Source organism: Biomphalaria glabrata, unplaced genomic scaffold (genome assembly GCF_947242115.1).
Source record: "Biomphalaria glabrata unplaced genomic scaffold, xgBioGlab47.1 scaffold_19, whole genome shotgun sequence".
NCBI classification, from domain to species: Eukaryota; Metazoa; Mollusca; class Gastropoda; family Planorbidae; genus Biomphalaria; species Biomphalaria glabrata.
Window position 1 is genome coordinate 588,979 of NW_026602932.1, and position 24,428 is coordinate 613,406.

The following is a 24,428-nucleotide window of genomic DNA, read 5'->3' on the forward strand; positions in this document are numbered from 1 at the left end:
GCATTCTAGATGCACTGCTGAAGTACTATTGACATGTTCTGTTTAAATTTGATGTTATGTTGTCCTTAAAAACAATACTGAAGTTATGTGCATTGAATTTATTTGCAAGATGGAGTGTTTCTATATTATTAATAAACCTTTCAGCTGCCAGGGACATATCCTTTATGGAGCTATTACATTGAGGTGGATTCAAAGAGAATGGATCTGTGGGAGCGTCTTGTCTCATCCTTTCGATTTGACAAATCCATTTCATTTTTTAAAATGATGGTGCCCACTGTGGACACAGCACGTTATGGCTACTTCCTAGAGAGGTTACTTTCTGTTCAAAAACCAGTGCTCTTTACAGGAAGGACAGGCGTGGGCAAGGTAGTATGAAATTAGTTTACCAATTTACCTTCATTAAAGATATGATTATAAGATGTTGGTTTAATGTTATTGTTTAAATTATAACTAAAAAAAATTGTTGCAACTTCTGAATATTTCTTGATTGGTTAATGTTTGTGTAATTGAAATAATTGACTGCAAAATAATAAAAATAATAATAATAATAATCTTTATTATCCGTAAGGAAATTTGTCTTACAATGTGTGCATTACCAAACAAAAAACATTATAACTATAAGAAACCAAAGTGTACATTCACACCAGACTCACTCATAATTTACATGTGACAAAGTTTGTACCAGATTGTTCTTATTTAATGATTTGATTGCCAGGGGAACAAAAGAGTGTTTGTGTCTGTTTGTCTTTGCTATTGGTGTCTTGTATCTCTTTTGTGATGGTAAAATCACAAAATCCTGACACAAAGGGTGATTCTTTATTTCAAGGATCTTGTTAGCTTTTTTTATAGATGTTTGTCTCAAACAACTGCCCAAATGGTGTTTGTTTTTTGCCAATGATTTTGCCAGCAGCATTGAGGATTCTATTAAGTTTATTCCTATTTTTAATGCTCAGATTGCCATACCAGGCAGTGATATTGAAACTGAAAACATTGCAGATGTGAGCGTGATAAAACATAGCCAATGCCTTTTCGCTAACATTAAACGAGGACAGTTTTCTTAGTAGTCGTAATCTTTGCTGCCCTTTTTTGCTGATATAATCAGTATTTGCATTAAAATTTAGTTTATTGTCTAGGATAGTACCAAGGTATTTAAAGGTTTGCACAATTTCAATAGTCTCTCCAGCATATCTGAAAGAATGAATATATTGTCTCCTCCAACCTGTTCTAGTCTGTGATAGTAAGAGATTTACTTGACCGCATCTCTGAGAGAATGAACTACGTACCAGTTTACATTAACTTTTCTGCACAAACCAGCAGCGGAAGAACTCAGGAAATTATTGAAGGGAAGTTGGAGAAACGAAAGAAAAATGTTATTGGTAAATTATTTTTTTTGTCTATAACTGTAACATTTTAACTTCATATACAGTCTATGTTTTAAACTAAATGTCTGATCTCAGGTTTTTTTGGGTTTTTTTAATGTCTTTTTGGTTAATATCCTGACTTATTAATTTCTTTATTTACTCTCTCAAGATATTTTTAGTACTAAAATTAATTTCAGTAATTATAAAATTAAATATCATTTTATGCTAAAAATTGATTACTTAAAATAAAATAATTTTCTATATTTTCAAAACCCTACCAATTGAGTCTAGGTTTGCAGGCTATATAGGCTACTGTTTTGATCTTATGTGCAAAAAGAATCGACAGGGGCTTATTGCAAAAAAACAATTTATATGAAGAGCGCACGTTGAGAAAGAGATCATGTTCTTCCTCAACTACTAACAAACATTTTGTGTTCAACTGCTAATATGCACTTCTCTAATGACCAACAAAAATCTTTTAAAAACTAACATATATGTCTTTAATGACTAACACACATATAGTTCTATAACATCTTCTAAGTTTGAAACACATATAAAAAAAGTTATGTTCACTTGATACACTTGGCCAGCTATGCTTTAATGATCTAGAGTGGTTCCCTGCCCCAAATGATTGTCTGGATGGGTTACATCTGTTTAACAAATGATTGTCTGGATGGGTTACATCTATGTATAAGTAACACACTTCACACATTGCAACAAATGCATTCAAACAATTAGTAGAACAAACGAAATAGGCTACATTTCTTTTTTTTTTTTTTCTTTTTTTTTTTTAAAGTTATAAAACAAAAAAGTTGTTTGGTTGAAGTTGTGGCATGTTACCCCATACAGGGGCAACTTGACACATGGCTTGGGGTAACAAATCACCATAATTGGATCACGGTTGTGGCTAAAAGCAGTATGAAAAATAGACTTTGTCCTTTCAATATACCTGCTGGTGGTGAAAGAGTGGTTTTTATATCCTGTTTTGGACAGTTCCAATAGCAGCTACAACATTTTTTTTCCCTTTCAGCTTTAGCATTTCTTTTTATAATGCCCTGACCCAATTAACTCAGGAAGATGATTTTTAGTCTATGCTTTGTGTATTTTTAGTTATTTTTTTCGTGATTCTCTCAGGTCTACCTAGTAAACTCATGAAATGTTTCTGAAGCAGTGATCAGTTGCACCATTAAATGTTTTTTTTTCAAGTTCTTTCAAGAAAACTTGTCAGATCTTAATTTAACCTGCATTTCTTTTTTTCTTGTTTGCTTTCCACACATCAACTGTAGTTTTGTTTTGTACATAACATTGTGCTATTAGGTAGTTCAGAGTAATGACAGCATAATGACATGGTATCTGCTTGTAGCCTAATTGTACTTTTAATATTTTCCACATGCTTCATCATGATTGGGGGTCAACATGTCCTAGAGCAATTTTTAATACATTAAATTAACCAACTTTTTGATTGATTGAAATTAAGAATAAGAACAATTTCAATGTTTAACTAATGCATGGTGACATTATAGTCTAAAACTGACCTAATGTTTCAGTAGTATTAATGTTTAATTACAAAATTTCAGAAAATTGAACTCCACTTTTAGAACAATTAAAAAAACAATACAGTCCAATAGATGTAGGTGGTGAACAAAGAAGTGGCAGGGGCTATAATTGACCATCATTTATATATGTTTCTATAAGCATCTCAACTGTAGTCTTACATTTTCAATAGCGCATCAGATTATGTTTTTTGAGGATTTGTGACGACCTGCCCTTTTGACTTAAAGCCCTGCCTTTACCTACATATTTGTAAAATGTTCTTTCAGAGTTGAAGATAATTACTTCCTAGTCCAAACCTCCTGCAGGATGACAGGGATGGGAGCGGGCAGGGTTTGAACCCTGGACCATCGATAAATCTGAATGACAGTCCAGTGCACAAACCGCATGGCCAGACAGCCATCCTATCCTTAATGGCTGACCTACAAGACCATAGTAGTAACATACAACTCTTGAAAAGTACTGGTATAATTACATCTTAATTCCTGCTCAAAACTTTGATCAATGTTCATTATTCATACCAATGTCCTTCTGTCATGCTTTTCTCTTGTGTACAGGTGCACCTCAAGGTCTCAAGGTAAACGAGTGGTCATATTTATTGACGATCTCAATATGCCCAAACTTGACACGTACGGCTCTCAGCCACCTATTGAACTTTTACTACAGTATCTAGACTTTGATGGTTTATATGACAGAGAAACAATGACCTGGAAAGAAATTCAGGTGCTAAAAATAATTGCGAACGTTTTTTTTTCATAAAGGATAACAAAATGTTTACTGTTTGAGTGCATGTGTATGAGTTGAAGATTTTTGATTAAACTGATGATAATAATTTAATAATTTTATTTATAAAGCGCTGTTAACAAACAAAATGTAGGCTCAAGGCGCTGTAATAACATTACAAACACAAACACGACAATAGAAATCAAAAACTAATCTAAAAAAGTTTTAAACAAGTAGGTCTTAATGTTCTTCTTAAAAGTGGTATAGCATGTTGTCTGTCTGAGATCAATGGGGAGTGTGTTCCAAACCTTTGGTCTGTGCACTGAAAAAGCCTGCAGACCGTAGCTTTTGAGGGAGAAACGTGGCACCACTAAAAGCGTTGAGTCCATTGAGCGTAGGGCTCTCTTGGGGACATATGGAGTAATCAGTTCTCTAAGGTACAGTGGCATCTCATTGTTATATATACACTGATGACAAAGTGTGGCGACAGTGTAATCGATTCTTGAAAACTGATGTACCTGGCATGATAACAACAGCCAAAGAACAATGGGGAGAGTCTTGCAATGTGGACCACTTTTTTTTACCCTTTATATATTTAGAGGGTAGCATTCTTAATATACTGGCTCGCCATGATATAAAATGTTAAATAATTTTAAAAGATTCAGAATGGCTCATACTGGAAACCCTCTTTGACTGCAATTTTGAAATCATTAAAACTAATTCCACCTTGGACTGACAAGCTGTGAAGAGACTATAAAGTTGTTTTAAATAGGCATAAATGTAAAAGTATTCAATTTTGTCATTGCAAATATCATTTAAAGAATTCACCTATCCCTTAGCCTGTTTAACTGTTGGGACACCATGCATGATCTGTCGACTGTTTTTCTCCATTCCTCTCTGGTTTTTTTTTTTTTTGCCTTTAATAGAATCTCTTTCAATGACTGGTCATCCATTCTTTTATGTTGTCTTCCTATCTCTTTCTGTGCTGCCTCTTCTATTTCCTGGTTCTGTTCCCTGCAGAAAGTTTTTTGCTAGCCCTGAAGAACTTGTGGTCATAAACGAATATGGTCATAAAGTTTTAGTTTTCTGTTATTGACAGTGGTTAGCAGGTCATCTCTGGGCCCAATTGTCATTGTGATCCAGTATCTAATCTTTTGTTTATGTTTCAGTCTTTGTATGTGATAATTAGGATCATTCTATAGCATATATCTATGGCCAGGATCCTCCTCTATAGTTCTGCAGTTCAAGCATATAAGAATGTGGCCATGACCAAAGTCTGATTTAAGTGTGGAGGGCTATACCTTTGTCTTTCTAAATTGCTATGAGTTAACCAAGTGCTCCTGTGAACTGGCCAGTAGTTCAGTTTTGGTTTCTTTATCTGAAACAATAGCTCTTAGGTATTTAAATTTACTGACACTTGTCAACTTTCTTTAAGTCTCCAATACTAATGTCTGTTGGCTACTGGAGTCATAATTAGTGTTTTTTTTTAACATTGATTTGCATACCCTATGCTGTGGAAGTCTTGTCTTTGAGCAACTAGTAAGCTAGTCCCTGCCAGACCATCTATGTATTCAGCAAAGCACAAGTTAGTAATTTTTCTTCCTTTAATGCTTACAGTACCTTTGTAACCTTTAATGTTGAAAGCTTTCTTAAAATCTATTAAGACTTGACAGAGTATCCTGAAGCTTAGTATTTTTTTCTGTTGTGCTGTGACCTTGTCTAAAACCTGCTTGTCCTTCTAAAATTTTTGTCATCTATTGGTTTTAGATGGTATAATATAATTTTTAACAGGACTTTGCTGGGATGGCTTATGAGGCATGGTAGTTTTGACAGAGTTGCAAATAGCCTTTTTTTAACAGGGTGATGATGAGTGATTGAAACCAGGGCTTGGGCCAGTCTCTTGACTGCCAGATCCTGTTGCAAATCTTAAAAAGTGTCTTTATTATCTTTACTCCTCCAGCCTTGTAGAAACTTACCCCCAAAAAAGTATATATGTGTGTGTGTTAATGTCATTAAATGATGGAATAGATTTTGATAAGAGAATAAATAGGCTTTGTAATACAAAAGTTCAGATGATCAATTTAATTCAGATATATTCACTCAGCAAGAGTTCCAAGTAGCACTTTTAATATTTAACAGTCTTAAAGATATTTTGAGTGTTTATTTCACTTAAGAAATTTGGTTTGAAATGATAGTCCTGTTTCTGAATCTATTCTGAAGTGAAAGTTGGCAACCAGAAGTTATATTATCAGAATTAGAGAATTTAGTGCTGCCAAGAAGGTACAGGTGTGGCAATGGAGATATGGCTTTCACAAAATAATCTATCTTCAAACCAGAGAAGCCATTACTGACAATCAGCAAAGTGGACATATTTAATCCTGTGTTCAAGAATCCATGAAATAATCTTTCAAATTCTCTTTTAGTCAACTTTAAAAGAAAAAAGCTGATACACTGTTACACAGCTTTGTGCACTGACTCAAACAATTTTTTCTGTTACAGGATGTAACCCTTGCTGCTGCCTGTTCGCCTCCTGGTGGTGGTAGAAATCCTGTGTCACCAAGGTTATTTCGACATTTTTCCATGTTCACCATCCCATCCCCAACTGAAATGAGCCTAAAACAGATGTTTTTAGTAAGTACAGAGTTGTTTTTTTATTGAAACTTTTCTTTAGTACAATATTTTGTTTTTGTTTTTATGTGTTTATGATGTTCCTTCAAAATTAAAAGATTATTACGTTGTAGCCCAAACCTCCCTCAGGTAGTCAGAGGATGGTGACTGTGTTTGAACTAGGAACCATTCAGACAATAGTCCAGAGCTCCTACCGTATCATCATTTTAACAAGGGCCTCACTTAAATACGTTAATTTAATTTTTAATGGTATTGATATTTTATACTTAAAATATTAATATTGTAAAAAATGTTTTACTTATTTCGGATGTTCCTTCAGAGTTGAAGATAATTACTTCCTAGTCCAAAAACCTCCCACAGGACGACGGGGGATGGGAGCAGGCAGGGTTTGAACCCGGGACCATCGATAAGTCCGGACGACAGTCCAGCGTGTAAACCGCACGACCTGGCAGCCATTCCGTATTGAGTGTAATATATATTTTCAGTTAAAAAATAGTGATTGTAAATTGTATTGACTACATTCTCAAATGTCAGGGTAAACTGCCTGGTCATTTAGTATTTGTGAATGTTGTCATGTTGGTCACTCCTGTCAGGTCTGGACTAGGATGTTCTAATCTTCAATTCAGATAGAATGTCTGTCCTATAACACACATTGAAATAAATTACAATTTATTGAAATATAAAATGTTTTCAACTACTTGTGGAAAAAAAAAGATAATTAGATAAAATATAACTTTTTTGACTAGTAAATTAAAATACATTTGGTAAAGACTTTGTTGGCCTCTTTCAGTCATTGAACAAAGTATTTACTTAATAATAAAAACATTGTTTAGGTTATTGGGCCTATTATGTTTGACTTCACTTTTACTTCCAGGCAATCATCAATGGGTTTTTACTAGACTTCTCTCGCAATGCCCGTACATTAGCTGAACCAATAGTCAACTCAGCTGTTGAACTCTATTTTAGAATGAGCTCAGACCTACTTATTTCGCCTGCCAAATCTCACTACGTTTTCAATCTGAGAGACCTGTCTAAAGTAGTCCAAGGTCAGCATTCTACTTTATAAATTGTCTGCTACTAAGCATTTAAACAACCAAATTTTATGAAATTTGCACCTTTTCAATATCCCATATTATAATAATTACTGTTGATATAATTATAATTAATTGCAAGATGATATGAATATAGCTTTAAAATACCACTGAAAATATTGTTCAACTAGTACTATGAATCAGAAACTATGAAAAGAAAACAAAGCTTTAGAATGTCTAAGTGAAAGAATTGTTGTTTGAAAATTATTATCACCTCAAAGCTCGAGAGTGCTTATAAGGCCTAGAATGCAGACTAGTTCTGATTACAATTAAAAGTAAACTAACATTATTGAGAAACAGCTCTTCAATGAAGAAGTTGATAAATTCAATTTCATATCAAACAACTTTAAATAGTTCCACAATAGAAGCACAGATTTTTTAACTAGAGCTACATTAATTTACAGTAACAAAAGCAGGGAGTTAATTAAACAAATGTTTTTTAAATAGACTACAAAGTCTCACAACAATGGTTTAGACTTTCTGAAATTTTTTTTTTTTAATAGTATTTTTAGATTGATATTTTCATAGCATGAAATTATAGCAAAAATTCTATTTCTTCTTTCACTTTTACTCTTTTTTTTTTTTATAACAAACCATTTCCTTGTAATTTTATTTCTAGAATTTCAATTTTATTTTCTGTTAGAATTTTCAAATTTGTAATGACATTTTATTGTTTTGTAGGTATATTGCAGGCTGATGCAGGAATCTTCCGTGAAAAAAATTCAAATTGTTCGTCTATTTATTCACGAGACTCAAAGAGTGTTCCATGATCGACTGATTAACAATGAAGACAAGCTTTTCTTCCACAAACTTATGGCAGAAATTGTGTACAAAACATTCAATGAGGTTATGTTTAAATTACTGTTATCATTATTTTTAATTTATTTAATTATTGTTTCCAATCTAATCAGTAATGTTAATTTGAAATAAATACAATCATCAATAGAAGTAATAGCATCAATAGAGGCAAATTAATCTTTATTAATAACTCTTTAAAATGTGAACATTTAGGTCAATGCTCTTAAATTGGTGTAAGAAGTGCAAACTGTCTTGTTCCTATTCATATTACAATGTGAAATTCAGTCAGATTGATGAATGTTTGTATAGAAGTTTATTCCATTGTTGATGAGCTTGTCATTGTGTTGTAGTTCTAGTAAGCATTTAGCTTACTTGATACAAAACTCTGAATAAATTCTGAAAATATTTCAACACCTACAACCAACACACATTCTGTCTCTCATCTCCTACTTCTTTCATCAGCTGCTAAGCTTCTTTTCTCAACTCATCTTTAGAAATCTGACTTTAGCAGCAACAGTTTTCTGTCAATACAAACATGAGCATACACTCCATAACATACATGTTTAATAGTTTTTAGTTAGCTCAGTGCAATGGAATCTATATTTCATTTAAAGGGGGGGGGGGGGAGAGGATCTGTGAAGAGTGGCGGAAAAGCTTAAACTGCTGTGCTATCCATCAAAGGGGCTCTAATTCCCGACTAAGAGCTGAGTTGTGTTTTCTGGGTTCCTGAAGGCAGCACAGAAATTTTCTCCCAGATAGCACAAATAAAGAGATTGGGCCATAGCGCACTACCATAAGCATGAATAATGAAGCTACAAACCAGCCTAAATCTCATTCATTCTCCTGACCTGAACTGAGATTGTCAAGATCTTACTACCCTATTTATTAGACCATCATTTTATCACTTGGCCATCCTATCTAAAATACAAATGTCAATTTTTTTTAATTTTTAAAATTAACTCCAAACATCTGACCCTCATCAAATATCAATGCCAGTAAAGAATTCTTTTAATTATTTTCAGAACTTTGATCCGCATTTGTTTATCAAACATCCTTTACTGTTTGGTAATTTCATGAAGATGGGATGCCCACCAGAAGAGAAATTTTATGAGGAGATATCTGACATGAACAAACTTCAACATGTTTTAGGGGAGGTAACAAACTGCTATTTAATGATTTCTAAAATTTATATTGTGTAATGAAAATTTCATATGAAAATATCAAAATAAAACGATAAAGTTCTAGACATTTGGAAACTTAGTTTTATACTTCAAATAATTACATAGGTTTAATGTTTTTAACCATTTCAAAAGTTATCATCAAGCACTTTATAGTCTAACCTCTATATTTTATTAAATCATCTAAATTAAAATATATAGAACTCTACAAAGCTTTTAATACTTACTTATGTAACAATTCCTTCTGTTTGAGACAGTATCTAGATGACCGTAACCTTACATCACCTAAAGAAATGCGTCTTGTGTTCTTTATGGATGCAATGGAACATATTACTCGACTAGTCAGGATGATTCAACAAGAAAGGGGCAATGCTTTATTGGTTGGAGTGGGAGGAACAGGAAAACAGTCATTAACAAGGTTCAATATATAAATATGTATAATATTTTTACCAGATTGTTGAGTTAAAATAATCATTTTTTTACAGTTTTAAAAGAACATTTATATATACTAGTAGATAAAAACACACCTAAGTATGTGATTTTTTTTTGTGTGTGTGCAGATTGTCTGCCCACATGTGTAACTATCGCTGCTTCCAGATTGAGCTCTTTCGAGGCTATGACTATTCTTCATTCCACGATGACCTGAAAAAATTGTATGATACAGCAGGCATTCAAAATAAACCCACAATATTTTTTTATTTACTGATACACAGGTTGGCAAAAGAGTTTATATATATATATATATATATATATATATATATATATATATATATATATATATATATATATATATAGAGAGAGAGAGAGAGAGAGAGAGAGAGAGAGAGTTACATTTGTATGTATGTGAATATCTGTGTGATCATGTGTGTTTGTCAAACTGTATGTATGTGAATATCTGTGTGATCATGTGTGTTTGTCAAACTGTATGTGTGTGAAACATATTGATATTTGAAAAATCTAATACTGGTACTATACTATATGGCTCCTTCTATTTGAAAGACAATGGATAAGCCTGGATGCGTCATCGGTTGTAGTTTCTTCTTGAGACTGGGCAGAATCTGGTGTTATTAAACAAGCCAATTCTTAAGTGTCAAAGTTTGCCACAGTTAGTGTATATGAATGCACCTGTTATAGGGCTATGTGACAGGACAGCTTTCTTTATCATCTTTTTGTCTCTAGCTGCTTCATTCCTTTTGTTCTCAATGAGGTTTGTACCAGTATGCACAGTCTACCTTCACGCTGTCCAATCTTGGGTGATGTTTGTACCAGTATGCACAGTCTACCTTCACGCTGTCCAATCTTGGGTGATGTTTGTACCAGTATGCACAGTCTATCTTTATGCTGACCAATCTTGGGTGATGTTTGTACCAGTATGCACAGTCTACCTTCATGCTGTCCAATCTTGGGTGATGTTTGTACCAGTATGCACAGTCTACCTTCATGCTGTCCAATCTTGGGTGATGTTTGTACCAGTATGCACAGTCTACCTTCACGCTGTCCAATCTTGGGTGATGTTTGTACCAGTATGCACAGTCTATCTTCATGCTGTCCAAGCTTGGGTGATGTTTGTACCAGTATGCACAGTCTACCTTCACGCTGTCCAATCTTGGGTGATGTTTGTACCAGTATGCACAGTCTATCTTTATGCTGACCAATCTTGGGTGATGTTTGTACCAGTATGCACAGTCTACCTTCACCCTGTCCAATCTTGGGTGATGTTTGTACCAGTATGCACAGTCTACCTTCATGCTGTCCAATCTTGGGTGATGTTTGTACCAGTATGCACAGTCTACCTTCACGCTGTCCAATCTTGGGTGATGTTTGTACCAGTATGCACAGTCTACCTTCATGCTGTCCAATCTTGGGTGATGTTTGTACCAGTATGCACAGTCTACCTTCATGCTGTCCAATCTTGGGTGATGTTTGTACCAGTATGCACAGTCTATCTTCATGCTGTCCAAGCTTGGGTGATGTTTGTACCAGTATGCACAGTCTACCTTCATGCTGTCCAATCTTGGGTGATGTTTGTACCAGTATGTCCAATCTTGGGTGATTCTTCTCCCACATACTTTCATTGAAGCCTGTGATCATCAAATCTTGCTTGGTTAGTCTTGGGCATCCCTTGGGTAAGACTCCATAATCTTGGCATAGTGGTTGGGCTTAGGAAACTTCCATTTGGCATGCAAGTGACATGTCCAAGCCAACTTAGTCTTTTTCTGTGTCATAATATTATAGATATTGTGGGTATTGGCTAGTTTCAAAACTTCCTGATGGGAGACACAAACCCTGCAGGAAAAGGACATTATGTGTCACAGGCAGTGCAAGGGTAAACTGTTTAATCTATCCTCGTGATGTATGCATGTTGACCAGCTCTCACTACCATTAAGAAGAGTTCACACTGTGCAGCTTTTTTGGTCGCTGTGGTCAGTTTGGTATTTTTCCAGACATAATTAGAGAGTCTTGCTACTGCTGCAGAAGCTTTTTCTTGTGCAAGACTTGAGTCTTGGCGAGACTTATTGTAAGTCTGAACCCTTGACATGCAACTGCCAGAGCATTTACTAGTTTTTGTCATCTTTCTTGTGAATGATAGTTGTGCACCTTATTGTCACTGAACAGCAGTCCCTGATCAGGATATGCAGTTTCTTCATTTTGATGATAAGTCAAGACAGGTTAAAAAGCCATTGGATCTACTGTAGATAAAAGTAGATTGGTGTAAACTGTCTATTTGATCAGTTTCATAGTCATAAATATTTGATATTTAAATAACCTAAAAATTGTATATTGCATACACAAATATTCATTTTATGCCTATACTGAGATCATTAAAGATAACAAACATTTTTAAAATCATTAGATCTATATGAAAACTTGATTTGTAAAATCCTGTATAGAACTATGCATATAGTACTTATTTTAATTAATTAGTCCATATTATTATGTCTTATTAAAATATTTAGTGTTTATGCACTTTTTTTTTTTCAATTAGCAACAATAGAATCTACATTTTAACTAGTTTTAGAAATTGTTTTTTCTTGCAATGCAACCCTTCTCCCATCCTCTTGGAATTTTTTCCAAAACAAAGCAATCCATTATCTTGAAGCCTTTCTCAGTACAATTACCTTTGACTATCTGTGTCTTGCCTTTATGGGTGTCCACTTAATTTGTTTAGATAACATTCCTTTACAAGTAGGTCACAATGATCCCCTCTAAATATGGCCACAACAAAATAACATCCACAAAACTTGTCTTACAAAAGATGGTGGTCAAATGCCTTGTCATCAATGTTTCCCTTGCACTAATTTCAATATAATTGACCATAAACATCAATAATCATACATGTGCACCACTGCTCAATAGTTTTTTAATGTGCTAGCTATACTACAACATAAAGACAGAAAAAAATATGTGAGTTTTGTCATCTTACAGATTGTGGTAGAAGAATTTCTAGAAGATATTAACAACATGCTGAACTCTGGAGAAGTTCCAAACTTGTTTGAACCTGACGAGTATGAGAGGTTGATAATAGGCTGCAGACCAGGTGCTAAAGAGGCAGGAATTCCTGAAGGTAATAGAGATGCTATCTATGACTATTGTATCCATTGTGTCAGGTACAGTTGACATTATTGTTTTAACCGTCAGGCACATATGACCTTACTATATTTCATGTATAAATGACACTAGACCTAACTGTATCCAGTGTGTCAGGTACAATTGACATTATTGTTTTAACCGTCAGGCACTTATGACCTTACTATATTTCATGTATAAATGACTCTAGACCTAACTGTATCCAGTGTGTCAGGTACAGTTGACATTATTGTTTTAACCGTCAGGCACTTACGACCTTACTATATTTCATGTATAAATGACTCTAGACCTAACTGTATCCAGTGTGTCAAGTATGTTTGAACTTTGAACTTGTACCTGCTCATTTGACTTTTCTTTATCCATTTTTCACGTTCATTTGACTTTTCAATGTCCCCCTATAACAGTTTCATTTGGCTTGTTGATGGTCTATTTTGTTGATGATTATATATGTTAATGGTGCATGTGAGTTCATAGCAGACACAACAACAGAATGAATAAATAATATACTTGATAACACAGGCTGATAACTTCAACAATTTAATGAACAATAAAAAGGGCACAGTCCTCTGTCGTTGCTAGCCTAGCGTCGTCCTCTAAGGCGTCTTGTCCGTTATTCTTCTAGTTCGTAATCCTACTCTGTTCTTACTCGTCACATCACTTAGGAAAAACGCGATTAACCTCAACTTCTATGCATCTTGTGTCATTACAGGCTTATTGTATTCACTGTTAGGTACATGTAGCTTTTGTTGCATTCAGTGTGTCAGATAAGTATCCAACATATCATGGCTAATGGAACCAAAAATTGTTCAATCCTTTACCCTTGGAAACTGCCTTGTTCATTTGAATGTGTGGGTGGAGGATATCTAGCACCTGTTCATAGAAAGTCATTAATTCATTGTCATCATGTTCAGAGAATTGTGCTTGTCACTTGACTGGTGTGTAGCATTACATACATATGGTCATCTTCACCTTACCCTGTCATTCAGTCTGTCTGACTGTTGGGGCACCATAAACATCTGTTCAGAGAATTGTACTTGTCACTTGACTGTTGTGTAGCACTACATATATATGGTCATCTTCACTTTACCCTGTCATTCAGTCTGTCTGACTGTTGGGGCACCATAAACATCTGTTCAGAGAATTGTACTTGTCACTTGACTGTTGTGTAGCACTACATACATATGGTCATCTTCACCTTACCCTGTCATTTAGTCTGTCTGACTGTTGGGGCACCATAAACATCTGTTAAGAAAATTGTGCTTGTCACTTGACTGGTGTGTAGCACTACATACATATGGTCATCTTCACCTTACCCTGTCATTCAGTCTGTCTGACTGTTGGGGCACCATAAACATATGTTCAGTGAATTGTGCTTGTCACTTGACTGGTGTGTAGCACTACATACATATGGTCATCTTCACCTTACCCTGTCATTCAGTCTGTCTGACTGTTGGGGCACCATAAACATATGTTCAGAGAATTGTGCTTGTCACTTGACTGGTGTGTAGCATTACATACATATGGTCATCTTCACCTTACCCTGTCATTCAGTCTGTCTGACTGTTGGGGCACCATAAACATCTGTTCAGAGAATTGTACTTGTCACTTGACTGTTGTGTAGCACTACATATATATGGTCATCTTCACTTTACCCTGTCATTCAGTCTGTCTGACTGTTGGGGCACCATAAACATCTGTTCAGAGAATTGTACTTGTCACTTGACTGTTGTGTAGCACTACATACATATGGTCATCTTCACCTTACCCTGTCATTTAGTCTGTCTGACTGTTGGGGCACCATAAACATCTGTTCAGAAAATTGTGCTTGTCACTTGACTGGTGTGTAGCACTACATACATATGGTCATCTTCACCTTACCCTTTCATTCAGTCTGTCTGACTGTTGGGGCACCATAAACATATGTTCAGTGAATTGTGCTTGTCACTTGACTGGTGTGTAGCACTACATACATATGGTCATCTTCACCTTACCCTGTCATTCAGTCTGTCTGACTGTTGGGGCACCATAAACATATGTTCAGAGAATTGTGCTTGTCACTTGACTGGTGTGTAGCATTACATACATATGGTCATCTTGTTTGTTTGTTTGTTTAAAATGTTTTACATGTTTCGGATGTTCCTTCAGAGTTGAAGATAGTTTACTTCCTAGTCCAAACCTCCCGCAGGACGACGGGGGATGGGAGCGGGCAGGGTTTGAACCCTCAACCGTCGATGAATCCGAACGACAGTCCAGCGCACAAACCGCACGACCAGGCAGCCATCCTTCACCATACCCTGTCATTTAGTCCGTAGTACTGTTGGGGCACCATATACATCTGTTCAGAGAATTGTGCTTGTCACTTGACTGGTGTGTAGCACTACATACATATGGTCATCTTCACCTTACCCTGTCATTCAGTCTGTTGAACTGTTGGGGCACCATAAACATCTGTTGACAGTTTTTCTCCATTTCTCTCTCTATCAGGATTAGAGTTTCTTCCGTAGACAGCCCCATCCATTCCTTAATGTTGTCCTCCCAATCCTTTCCATTTACACCACCTTCTTTATTTCCCTGGTACTGTTACCTGCAGACAAGTTCTTGCGAGCCCTGAGAATCTCACTGTACAGTCTTAACTTGTGTTTTTTAACAGTGGTCAGAAGGTCATCATGGGGCTTGGTTGCCATTGTAAATTGTAATCCTGTTTTTGGATTTCCAAGTTTGAAAATATAATCTTTGTATGTGATACAAGTTAACAATTTGTGCATGCATAGGTAAATATATATTTGAAGAATGAACAGTCACAGTAAAAGTTAAAAGTTAGGATGGCTGCCTGGTCATGCGGTTTGTGCGCTGGACTGTCGTTCGGATTTATCGACGGTCGAGGGTTCAAACCCTGCCCGCTCCCATCCCCCGTCGTCCTGCGGGAGGTTTGGACTAGGAAGTAAACTATCTTCAGCTCTGAAGGAACATCCGAAACATGTAAAACATTATTTTACAAAATAAAAAAAAAAGTAAGACAAGATGATTAGAAGGCACTCAAGAATGAACTATTAGTTGCAGATTTGTTGAGAGCAATTAAAGTGAATTTAGAGTATAGATATCATGTTGTGATAGAGTCAACACTTTTACCCTTTAGATCTTCATTTGGACATTCTTAAAAAGAAAACAAAAGAGCTGAAATTACAAAAGTGTTAAGGTCTAAAATTAATGTGCATAACTAGATTAACAAGGAATATCTGTAGACTGATAAGATAGAAAAATTATTTTGATGGTTATGAAGAAAACTTTTCACAGAAATAAATTCTTTAAGACTCTGTACTGTTGTAATATTTTAATCCAGACATAATAAATTTGTTTAATATTATTTTCTGTAAAGCTGTCCTTTAAATTTAATTGCACTTTATCGGTCTGTATTTTTTTCCAGAAATAATCTGCACATAGTATTGTGCATGTCTCCGGTGGGCTCTGCCTTTCGATCAAGATGCCGGATGTTTCCATCTTTGGTCAACTGTTGCACCATAGACTGGTTCATTGAATGGTCGAAAGAAGCTCTTTTAGGAGTGGCACAGTCTTTCTTTAAAACCGTATCTTTAGGATGTTCAGATGAAATCAAAGTAAGTTTTACACTAAATTATTATTTTATTGAGCATTAGAAAGAAAATGTGATTCTCAAATATCTATGATCATTAACATTCACTCAAGTCTTCAATTGAAAAACTTGACTTGCATTTTACTAGAAACTACCACTTAAAAAATATGAAGCAAACTAATCTTCAAACAAATAATGTTTACTATTTAAGTAAACAAACAAAACTCAATAGTTAAAATTGTTCTTAAAAAAATATTAATATTGACACTTAATACAAATAGACATACAAGAAATGTTTAATTTAGAGCAAAACAAATTTGAATATTTTGTAGCAAAATATTTTGTCAACAAGTTACAATTAAGTGTAGCATCTGAACCATTACAACAAGAAAGTTCTTATTCATTTTACTTTGGTGTTTTATCAAAAGGACTTGATTACATAGGTTTGACATTGCTATTTTATTGCCCTAAACACATATTATATAGAGGTTCCTCTTTCTGAACTTGTGATCTATAAAGGCAGATGAATAAAACTTGTGTTGCCTGATCAAGCAGTATTTACTCCAGACTGTCATCTTGATGGTCCCAGGTTCAAACTCTGCGCTCTGGTTTCCCCTGTCAACCTGAAGGAGGTGGGGGCTAGGAAATAAGGATATTCTATTCTGAAGTAACATCTGAAACATGTTAAACAAACAAAGCTTATCTGTTTCTATAACCAAAGGTTAACTAGGGTGTCACGTGGCCAGCACAATGCCAACTGCCTTTTCTTTACCTATCATATATCAGGTACCCATTAGAGTTGGGTGCACTCAGGGGCCTCAAAATAAATCATATATCAGGTACCCATTAAAGTAGGTGCACTCAGGGGCATCCAAAAATCATATATCAGGTACCCATTAGAGTAGATGCACTCAGGGGCATCCAAAAATCATATATCAGGTACCCATTAAAGTTGGGTGCACTCAGGGGCCTCCAAAAAATCTCAAAATTAAAACTCCAAGTCTTCACTGATTTTCAAACTTGAATCCCTCTCATCAGTTTGAAGCCAAGTGCTTCATCACTTGACTATCATGTCCCACAAATTGTGTAATAGTTTGAGTATTTCATTTACAGGACAATGTATCTAAAATGTGTGTAGAAATTCATATGAGTGTTACAGAAATGTCAGAGAGATTCTTCACCGAGCTAAAGCGTTGTTACTACACCACACCCACTTCCTACCTTGAGCTGATCAACCTGTACATTACCATGGTACAAGAGAAAACAAGGTACACTCATTTCTTCTAAATAAATATAATTTGAAAGAAGTGATCATAAATTGCACTTCCTATTAAATCCTAGAATAGAAACTACCTTCTATTGTTCTAATATTTCAAAATAAAAATGTCAGTTCTTCCTTATAAATATTTTTTTATTAAATAAAGCCAGACTTATTTCACATTTTTGGATGTTATTAATGTAAAAAACAAACATTTATCTTGGATTGTACTAAATCTTGCTCTTCCTTTTCGACCATTGCACAAATCTATCCTTTTTGACCATTGCTCAAATCTATCCTTTTTGACCATTGCACACATCTATCCTTTTCGACCATTGCACAAATCTATCCTTTTTGACCATTGCACAAATCTATCCTTTTCAGAGAGACTTATCTCAGCCCTTTATTCTTTCTCTATTTTTTAATCCTTAAAGTAATGTTCTTTTGCTTGACTTTGACATGAGTATATATTATTGGTTTAGAATAAGTTATTAGATTTGTCAAAAGAGGTTAGTTAAAAATAGCTAAGTTGTAGTAGAGCTGATGGTTGTAAACATAGTGAGCTAAATCTGGATATAACTGAAGTTTGATCTCTATCTAAGTTATGACTGTCACTAAATGGTTCATCTCCTTGGTTCTGGATGCACCGATATATTTTGCTGGTGGCTAATTCTTAATGCTTGTAAAAAAATGTTTGTTTGTAAAATGTTTTACATGTTTCGGATGTTTCTTCAGAGTTGAAGATTGTTTACTTCCTAGTCCAAACCTCCCGCAGGACGACGGGGGATGGGAGCGGGCAGGATTTGAACCCTCGACCATCGATAAATCCGAACGACAGTCCAGCGCGCAAACCGCATGACCAGCCAGCCATCCTTATCCTAATGCTTATCCTAATTAAGTCATTTTTTTATGCTACTACTATAGTGCACTTGCAGGTCACAGCTTGGACTGTGTAGCATGTAAAATACTGTACTCCTCATTAATCTTTGGACTCAAAGAAAAAGCCTTACTATTATTATAGTGCAGTTGTATTAAAAAGTGATATTTCAAATGGTGTCATTATAAGTGTCCAAAGACATCAATTAGTTTTATAGTCATATTTTAAAGCTAGGATTATCTTTAGTCATATTAAGAGTAATATATTTGTCACACAGACATCTTATAATGCAAGCACAACAAAAGAACACTAACATATTAGTTTAGGCTGTAGAAAATGTTAATAGCTTTACTCATGTTGATTTATTTAATACCCTTCTGTTGCATATATTTCTTGTAGTAATATTAAGACTGCTCGTGAGAGAGTAGCTAATGGACTTTCCAAACTGTTTTCAACCAATGATTTGGTTGACAATATGAAGAAAGAACTTGTTGCCTTAGAGCCTGAACTTAAACAGAAGTCTGCTGACACTGCTGCATTGATGGAAAGACTTAAAATAGATCAAGAGAAAGCTAATGTTGTAAGTTGACATTTGGAAATAGGACGTTTCTATTTATAACATAATGCATTATTTTTGTGCATTCATCATTCAATTATCTTTACTATTTAGATTTTGAAGTTGGGACAAGTAATTTTGTACGAGTTCAAGTTTCATTGAATGATGGAATTTTAATAAATGATCATCAGGGGTATGGTAGTATTGGCAATTATTAAGAAAGTATAGGATGATTGCTGTCAAACTCTTATTTAGCTTTAGAAAAAAAAAATATATGTATATATGTTCAAAGAGAGACAGAAATGAACTTTATATTATCACTATATTTGAAATAGGATTACAAAACTTGAATAAAGAAGTCAGAATGTTAATAAAGTTTACTTTAAAGAAACAATCATGTCAAAATATAATTTGTACTTTAAACTTACTGATTTTTAGTAGTAATATAGTATTGATGTTCCTTTTTAAATGTGGTGGCTAAGAAATAAAATTGTACATAGGTTATTGTTTACTAATTGTACTTTTTAATGATACATTTTAAGATTTGATGAACTAAGGGCTGTTTCAGCAATTAGTATTTTTAAAAAAAAGGACAAGCAATGGCTGAATAGTACCTAACACAACAAAATGCAAATGTACCTGATTCAATCAATAGATATAAAATGGGTGACACTATTATGTAGATAAATTATAGTTGAGGTCTGAAGCCCTATGACTTTGTTTGGGACTATTTAATGTTTGATTTGTAGGAAATAAGAAGAAAACAAATCTCTGCTTTTTTGTATATTATATTGAAATTCAAGGGCTATTGAAATTACTGTTCTAGTTTCAAATACCTGAAAAGTCAGCACCTCTAGACCATGAAAACATCACCTTCACTTATCCCTTAGCCTGTTCAACTGTTGGGACACTACACATGATCTGTAGACCATTTTCCTTTTCTTTTCCTTAAGTAGAATCTCTTCCAGTGATAGGCTTGTCCACTCTTTGATGTTGTCTTCCATTCACTTTCTTTGCCTCTTTTTTTTCCTGGTACTGTTCCCTGAACAATTGCAGTGTAATAAAATTCACTGATAATAACAATTTTAAGTTGAGTGATTATTAAAGTTAATATTTGATGTAGAAACCAGTCAACATTTAAGAACAAAAGACCTCCATCTGTATTTCAATGCACTAATGAGATTCTAGGCTGCTTTTGATCTATTTTACTATGTTCTGATTAGGCTCAGAAATGGCTGCTGTGGATTGTTTCAGAGCTCTAATCAATATGAAATATTTAATATGTATGGATAACAGTTTCTTTCAATTTATCAATCAGGTTCAGAAACAGGTGGCTATCGATGAAGCCAAAGCGAAAACAACTGCTGAAGAAACTCAGGCTATAGCAGATGATGCTCAGCAAGACTTGAACGAGGCGCTACCTGCGCTGGAAGTTGCAGAGAAAGTAAAACATTTTTATAAATTACAGACACTCTTTCTAAACAGAAGAGAGTTATAGATTAAGCATATCCATTTGTTAATCTGGTCATGTAAGTTAATAACAGACTTAAACTCACCTAAGTCTTGATTGTCCTGGATGATTCAGGCAACATGTTCCTTGCTCCAATAGCAATAGGGAAGAAACACTTGTACCAATTGTCCTACCAGATGGAATAAGAAATGTTACTTGTTACGTTATCTTTGTGTCTTTTGGAGTATTTCATTAGGTTGTGTTTTTGTATTTATAAGTTATGGTTAAGTGTTTTATGTATTATTATTCCATCCCATCCCATGGATGGCTCTGGCCTGTTTCAACACATCCTTCCATTCAGATCTCTCCTGGGCCCTTTGTCTCCACGCTCTAACCCCAAATTGTTAAAGATCTGCTTCCACATCATCAATCCATCGCATTCAGGGTCTGCCTTTGGGTTGCCTGCCTTTTGTTTTTTGTCTGTATACGATTTTCTCTCCTCTGTTATATGACATTCTTTCAAGGTGACCTGCCCAACATAGTCTGTTCTTTTTTTATTTCGGTCACTATTGGTGGGTCTTCATATAATTGATATATCTCTTGGTTAATGTGTGTCCTCCACCCAGTTTCATCCTGTATGGCACCATAGATTTTCCTAAGAATTTTTGTTCCCAAGTATTAATTAAATTTTCAGATGTCTTAGTTAGTGTCCAGGTCTCACTTCCACGCATTGCTGCTGGTCTTGTTATGGTTTTGTATATTATTTTCTTGGTTTTCCTTGAAAGAATGTATTATTACTTTACTTTTTAATCTTCTGTCATTCACAAAGTGTCATTACATGACAAGGTAGTAGTTCCTTCTCTGTCATTGAAAAATGATCTCATTTTCTTTTAACTCAAAAACTGCTAGGGAAGATTATCTTCATTTGAAAAACTGGACGCACACATGGCATGAAAAGGTTGGGTATCTTGAGAGTTGCCCACTTTGATAAAAAAAAATTTGCGAGAATGTTCTTTACTGATGACCATAATCTCCTTGTCTTCAATCTCATAATACTGCCATACACGGCTTCATGCCATGAGGTGCAATAATAAATAGCATTTCACAGTCATAAATGTCAATTTCATTTTCTTTGTGGGATCTCTTGAGAGTTGCCTATATATCACTTGGGAGCACTTTCCAGCTCATAGCTCCACATAAAATGTCATTTGGGGAGGCAATTTTCAGGCAAAAGAACTACATGTTCAGCCCATCATAGTTTTGACCTTTTTGCTGTGGCAAAAGATCTTAAAATCTCATATGTAGTCAAACATTTTTAACTGGTTAAGTTTTTAGACATCAGAGATGGTAAGAGTTCAGCTTTTTGATGTGACTGGAACATAAGGTCCAGGAATCTGAAGCATAGAAGGACTACAGTATTGTCAATTTTTAATTTTTGTACAAGTGCTTAGTCTTCTTGACCATGCTTGTTTTTAAAGTCTGAGGCACTGTGGCATGCAACATGGAAGTCTACCTCAGCATATAGGCTGGCATTTAGTTACCAGATAGACAAACATTTTTACGCTTACTAGTTTCTAGCCATCTTTAAAAATGTCTTGTTTCTTGGCAATTTTATTGGGAGGAGGTTGGTACAGAACTTTTGTCTTTGCTGCATTGATATTGAAGCCAAAGTTTTTGCCTTAGTGAAGAGGGTCAAGCTCTTTTGAAGACCCACTATATTTGAGGGAAGTAAAGTGCAGCCATATGTGAATAGCAGATCTCTGATTTAATCATATTTGACTTTTGCCTTTGCTATAAGTCTCTGAGATTTGTCTTGTTTTATGCTGGGTTTTTTTTCAAATTTTAAACACATAAAATAAATTTTAAATTTCATATTAACCACTTCATTAAAATTTTAAACACCTAATGTTAAGTTAAATTTAAACTTTAAAAAACTATATATATGTGAACTAATGAAACTCTCAGAAAAGATCTACACCTAGCCACTATGCATATGAAGTAGTGATAACTTATCACCCTAGAAGAGTTGATTGCTGGGAAGCACTGAAGAGTTTCATGCTGGGGAAACAATACATGAATTGGATTCAACTCATGAGCTCTACCACAGTTTCTCATCTTCTTCATCTACTCAGCTTAGCTGTAGGCTCTCTGCAGTGGCATGCTGTTCTTCCTAGTTGTTCCACACTGCCTTACAGAGTGTTAGTTAGTCTAGGTTGTTCAGTTCAATTAAATTGTGACATTCTATAAGAAAATAATTGACAGTCTTGTAAGAAGATGACTGCATCCTACGCGTCATGCATTTAGTCATGAGTATTAACCTATGACCTAAATTCTGCTAAGTCACTGATTTTCCTGGCTAGATCAGGCAACCCATTCCAAGCTCTAATAGCACTGGGGAAGAAAGAGCATTTGTACAAATTTGTCATAGCATATGGAACGAGGAATATGCCTTTGTGTCTTTCTGAGTATTTTATTAGGTTTTGTTTTTGTATTTGAAGATTCTGGTTCAATGTTTTATGTATAATTGATTCCTTACTTTTGAATCTTCTATCCTGAAGGCTTTCTAAATTTAGTGATTTTACTAAAGGTGTTACTCTAGTCAAATGTGAATATTTGTTTGTCATAAATCTCACTGCTCTATTTTGCGTTTGTTCCAGTTTCTTAATGTTTTCTTGAGTTGAGGGGTCCCAAACAGAGGATGCATATTCTATTATGAGCTTAACAAACATTTTAGTTATGCTTAATGCTTTGTTTGATTTTTTTTGATAGTTTAATCAATATGGGGGTTCCATGGCAGTTTTTCATTTATCATAACACCTAAGTATTTTGCGTTTTTAGTCTGTGTTACTGGTTAACCATGAGTAAGATAAGTGGAATTTATTTGTTTTAGTTTTTATAATAAGAATGACAATGATCTGTTATGACTCTGCGCTTTCAGGCTTTGTTAGCACTAGACAAAAATGACATTGCTGAGATACGAATATTTACCAAACCTCCAGAACTTGTTCAGACAGTTCTAGAAGCTGTTGCCATACTCTTAGGCAACAAGTAAGTGGAATAAACAAACGAAACATTAATGTTTTATACTTGGTGAACGTCTAATGACCGTGACCTTCAGTAATTCATTGCACTAAAATGTTGATTGCATATGCAATAATGTCTTTCAGGACAGACTGGGCGAGTTGTAAAGCCATGCTGGCAGACACAAACTTCTTAAAAAAAATTTATGAATATGACAAAGAAAATGTCCCAGCCGCCAAGCTGGCTAAAGTCAGGAAATATACATCCATGCCAAGTTTTGTACCTGGCGTTGTAGCCAAAGTTTCAAAGGTAACTAATTTAATTGTTAAATAATTTCTAAAAATCATTAAATTATTTCTAAAAACTCATTAGACTGGATAATGAAAAGGTAAAAAGCTGGCAACACATGCATTCAATGGACAAAAAAAAATGGAGGATCTAGATTTCACAGAGGATATCTGCCTCCAAAAACTACAACATGCTCATTTCAAATGAAACAAGGTCATTATAGAAGTGGAGAAAACTGGTTTAAAAATCAATGAAAAGAAAACTCAGGTGTTGAGAATAAATAAAACCAAGAAAAACCACTACAACGTCAAGGAGAAAACCTAGTAGAAAGAGATGATATTGTCTATATTAAAAGCAAAGAGGGATGATTAACATACATGTTTAAAATTAGATCAACTAGGCTAGTCATGTGTTTAATATTCTACAGAAGATCTGGTGTTAAAAAAAACAACTGTCACTACACAACAAAAT

The 24,428-nt window shown here is 34.8% G+C and overlaps 1 pseudogene; it reads left to right on the plus strand.

Moving 5' to 3' along the window:
* The window catches only part of LOC129924166 (dynein axonemal heavy chain 6-like), an 88,031-nt pseudogene that overhangs the window by 21,959 nt on the left and 41,644 nt on the right, over positions 1 to 24,428 (plus strand).